General features: G+C 46.0%; 1 protein-coding gene across 1 annotated transcript in view; it reads left to right on the top strand.

The window, feature by feature from the left end:
• The window catches only part of RBMS1 (RNA binding motif, single stranded interacting protein 1), a 227,848-nt gene that overhangs the window by 202,030 nt on the left and 20,484 nt on the right, over positions 1–5,334 (top strand). The gene's annotated exons all lie outside the window — the stretch shown is intronic.

Below are 5,334 nucleotides of genomic sequence, written 5' to 3'. Positions count from 1 at the left end.
CATCATCAATTTCCTGCTTCCTCCCAACAGAGAGACCTATATCCTCACCCATTCTTGCATCCCCCTGTCCTTCCCCCAAAGTCTCAAGGACCAAGGATTCAAAGCTTTATCCTTGATCCCATCCTATTGGGACCGTGCTCTCGCCAGGTAGCCCCTCCTCATAGTTTCCGTCTGTCTTTTGCTTTTATTCTTTTTTTTAAGCAAAGCCAAAAACCTTTCTTTTTAATGACTAACAGATATCTGGCAAAACTAGTTGGTGGAAAAAATACACAAATAGTCCTAGGAACAAAAATTGTGAGCATAACTACCATAGACATTTTTAAAAGCACAAAACTATGAAAACGTTTTATGCAAATACATTTTAATAAATAATAAAATCTGTCCATTTGTGTTTCAGATTGTTCAGGTCTTCATACTCTTGAAACTAAACTAAGTCCTCTCTAGCTCCTCCCCCCCCATAAACCTTCTAACACCGTGTTCCACTTCCTCGCTTCTCATGCCCACCTCAACTCTCTCCAAGCTGACTTCTTCCCCTAGTATGCAACTGAAATTCCTTGTGGTAGACTTACTGTATTCGTCTGCTAGGGCTGCCGTGACAAAGTACCACAGACTGGTTTGCTTAAACAATAGACATGTATTATCTCAGAGTTCTGGAGGCTGGAAGTCCAAGGTCAGAGTGTCGGCAGGGCCTGCTCCTTCCGAGGACTGGGAGGGAAGATAGGTTCCAGCCTTGCTTCTTGGATTGTGGATGGCTATCTTCTGCCTCTGCCTCTTCACAGCATCTTCCCTCTGTGCATGTCTGTCTCTGTGTCCAAATTTCTCCTTTGTATAAGGACACCAGTCATTGGATCCAGGTCTACCCTAAGGACCTCATTTTAAGTTTAAAGACTCTATATCTAAGGGGGATGGGGGAGGTAGAAAAGGGTATAGAAGGGATAAATGGAAATGAAAGGAGACTTGACTTGGGGTGCTGAACACACAGTGCAATATACAGATCATGCACTATAGAATTGTACACCTGAGACCTATATAATTTTGTTAACCAGTGTCACCCCAATGAATTCAATAAAAAATAAATAAATAAAAATAAAAACACATTTAAAAAAAGACTCTATGTCTAAATAGGTCACATTCTGGGGTGCTTTTGTATGGAGGGAACACAACTCAACCCTAACACTTACCCCCAGGGGTCCGACCTGGAGGCTTCCCTGTCTTCTCTGTGGTTGGTCTGCCTCTTGGGTTTGGTACTGCTGGTCCCTCACTCATCCTTGAAATGTGTCCTCTGCCTGATGTTTTAGCCGTCTCTCCAGTTCCTTCCCATCTCACATTAGTTCATTCTCTTTTGTGGGCTTGTTTTCTTCCCTCGGCTCCTTAATTATTAGTGTTTCCCTCTTCCATTTTTGGCTCATGATTTTGCTAGATTCCATCCACTCAGGCTTTCAGCTATTATTTCCATTCCAGTGACTCTCCGACACCCGTCGCTTATGCTGGCTTTTCCCGAGTTTCAGGCTGCTGGCGTCGCTCACCTTGCTTTCATCTTCTTCAGATTTAACTTGCCCCTCTTCCCGTCTAATCCTGCTCCTCTTACCTGTTTTCCTTACTTCCGGGAGTGTAACCAGTATCCACCCACGCACCTGAACCTGAAACCCAGGACTGACTATCCTGGGCACCCCCAACCCTTCCTTTTTTCATCTCTCACATACAAAGTCATTCAAGTCCTTGCATTTTCACCCTGATTATTTCCAGAATCTACTGTCTCCCCTCCATCCCCCCTACCACTGTCTAGTGTAACCCTGTCCTCTCCCCTAGGCCATTACAGTGGCCTCCTGCTTGTCTGCCGTGTTTCTAGCCCTTTCGCTCAGGTGTCATCCCTGCCCGCGGCCAGAGAGACTTACATGAAATATAGGCCTTGTGTCACTTTACTGCTAAAAGTCCTCCCCACACATTCCCCTTGCAGAAAGATCAGGATTCCGAGAGGCCCGTCAGGATTCCTAGGATGACATTGCCTCATTCTTCAGCCCTGCCTCCCTCTGTCCCCAGCCTCACTGTTTCTCCTCCATCATTGAACTGGAAATGGTATTCCAAACACATGCTGCTTCATTTCTCGTATGTGGTTTCCACTTTCTTGGGTCCCTTTGCTTCCCTTTAACCTGGCTGTTTCCCCTCGTCCTTCAAGACTGTGTAAGGCTTGCGTCCCCCTGGGAGGGCCTTCTCTGATCCAGTAGGGTCACCCCCTGTTTGCCTGGTGTTTTCCTCACTTCTGTGCCGTCCTTGCACAGAGCCTTGTGGTATTGGTTCTTTGAAGGGCTGCTTTCCCACCCACCTGTGACCTCTCTGCTTTCTCAGCTTCTCCTTGCATGCGACAAGGAAAGGTTAAGAACAGAACCGTCCCAGCCCACATTTGTTTTTGATGTTGTTTTCAGTCTGAGATAAGATCTACCAGTTCCTCCAGTGGAACAGATTTCAGAGTGTCCTGGGTGGAGGCTGGGCGGTTTCCTTTTTCTCTGAAGGACTCCATGGTTGTATCATTTAACTGTTTTCTTTGAAGTGGGTTCGAAGATCATGGGTCACACCCATTCAAGGAAAAAAAGACCTGGATTTCCAAACCACATGTGAATGATTGTGGGAGTCTCTGTACTTACAACTAGTAGAAAATTTCTTCCAAGGTGTGCCAAGTGTCAGACGAGGCACAAGAAACGGACAATTCCTTTTACAGTGAGATCATCACTTTAGTGGGGGGCAACTGTGCGGTCAAATCCATTCTCTTTGTTCTGAATCAGAACTTAATGTTGTGCCATTTTCTAACATTGAATGATCTTTTCTGTGTGTTGGTCTTGGTTCCAAACTAGATTGCAGGTTCCTTGGCTGCAGGGGCTGTGTGTTAGTTTTGCTTCTGTGCCAGGCACAGGACGCCTGTGCACCACCCTTAACAGCATAGGTTACCAAGTGGGTCTAAGCATTCTTCCTGTGGAGCTCATCACAATAGTCATGGCTCCTTTGAGGGCCTTTTTGGATACCCTTCTGCATACAAACAAGGCTGAACTACATTCGGCAGCGGTTTGAAATGCACACTGTGGAACTTGGAAAGCACACTGTCCCACTGAATTCAACTTTCCCCAAAAACGAGTCCCCAGTGGATTTGAGAACCCACCACAGAATTTGAAACTCTTTTCAACTTCTCTGAATCGCTCCCCCTCTTTTTTCTGTGTGTATAGAATATGAGGATGATCTTCAGTGCCCAGTCTGTTCATGCAGGTGCTGTTCTCTCCCTCTGGTTACCTGAGTGGCTACTCCAAAACATGGGTTGCTCCATGGAGGGCACATTATTTACAGTAGAACCAGCCGAAAACAAGCACGTTGTCAGGCAAGGGTACATTGAGTGAGCCTTCACTTTCATCTTTAAATAATGTAGGCTCATTGCTAGGCAGACATAACATTTCACAAATATGGTCAGAGGGTGGTTTATTTGATGATGCGAGGTGTTTAGCCAGCAGAAGCAGAATTCCCCGGGTGGCTTCTGTCAGAGTACCCAGGTTCTGGCACGACTGGCAGGCTGCCTGTGACATTGCAGCCGAGTACAGAAAAGAAACCCGTGTTCAACACAGTCCCCAAAAGACACTTTATGAAAATGAGCAAACTGTACAGTGAAGTTCTCTTGACTGTGACATTCTTAAGTCTGTAGATGGCTCCACAGGAGGAGGTTGACTATGCACATGAGCTGTCACATCGCCTGTGCTTCCCATCCTTCTGCCAACACACCGTTCATCCCAGAGTGGTGTGGCGGGGTTCCCCATGCCAGGCATGCCCCTTCCTGGCCCAGGGCGTGCTACATAACGCAGTGCATGCTTACAGTTCTGTAAAAATTCACAATTCACGTCACAAATTTAATGCGACCTGTATTCTGAAATTGGTTTTTAAAAATCTGGAGCTTTTGTGTCTGATGTTACCATATTTTCAAAGAGGCTTTATCATTTTTTTATAGCACGTTCTTCTTCAAATCTACATTACAAAAAATAATTGCTCGTGGGGCCTTTTCTTCTATCCTTCCCCCACCCAGTCTCTCATTTTCCCCTGAAAATGTTGAAGCCTCATCCTTTATTTCAGTGGCTCTCAACCTTGGCTGCACATTAGAATCACCTGGGAATCTTTTTAAAATCCTGATTTCTAGGCCTCATCCTCCACATTATTTTCAATAGAAAATAATCCTCCATGAGGCCCAGCAATCAGGATTTTAAAAAGATTCCCAGGTGATTCTAATGGGCAGCCAAGGCTGAGAACCACTGCTTTATTTGGATTTACTGTGGTATTGTGTGCAGCTGGTTTCCAGGAAGTCAGATTTGCTGAGACGGTCCCCAGCCAGGATGAAAGAACCAACGACTTCTTTGTGGGAAAACCTAGGTAAATTCCGTAGAGGTTTTAAATAACTACTTAATACTTACTTGGTAAATATTCTATCGTTATGGACCATTAACATGGTGGCGGTTTCCCACAAAGTGAGCGTCAGAAACCAGGGGTGGGGCCCTGGCCGGTTTTGTCAGTGGTTATGAGTGTCAGCCCTCAGACCATTGGTTCAATTCCCAGTCAAGGGCAGCTACCTGGGTTGCAGGTTCAATCCTCTGCACCTGTCAGGGCACGAGTGGGAGGCAAGCAGTGGTTGTGTCTCTCTCACATCGATGTTTCTCCCCCTCCTGCCTCCCTTCTACTCTTTCTAAAAATTAATGGAAAAAAATATCCTCAGCTGAGGATTCACAGAAAGAAACAATGGGTGGAAGTTTTAGTTGGATAGAACTGATGTCCAAATTAGGAGACATCCCCAAGGCGAAAACATTGTCACTCATGGCCATGATTCAGGGAGGTGTCTAAAGACTCCTAATCCAGTACCTTCCTAGCAGAAAGTACAGTCTCTGAGAAGCTGATGTGCATGCCTGTTGGCTGAGCTCTCCTCATGCTGCCTGCCCTGTACCTACTATTTTTGCCTCTGGGGGGGGACACATGTTCATAAGAACAAAGGCCACACATGAGTTCAGTGCTGCAGGAGGCAGTGTGACCACCATCTCTCTTTCTGGACCTTTCCATGACATTAATGGAGTCTGAATAGGTTCCTGTGTGCTAAGGGCAGAGAGTTAAAAATAAATTGTGTGCAGTCACTGGGTATGGGAGTGCTGGCTAGATTCTCAGTATTGTGCTGGATCCTTCCGCCACGTTGCCCAAGCTTTGTCTGCACCATGGAGGAACTCTAGGGAATTACGTGTGTGACTGCTGGCCCACTCCATCCAAAGATTGTTTTACGTCTGCTTTCTATGTTACCCTGACTTTTCTGAGTGTGTGTGAGGC

The sequence above is a fragment of the Myotis davidii genome, unplaced genomic scaffold, assembly GCF_000327345.1.
Source record: "Myotis davidii unplaced genomic scaffold, ASM32734v1 scaffold59, whole genome shotgun sequence".
NCBI classification, from domain to species: Eukaryota; Metazoa; Chordata; class Mammalia; order Chiroptera; family Vespertilionidae; genus Myotis; species Myotis davidii.
This window is presented reverse-complemented; position numbering and strand designations above follow the sequence as displayed.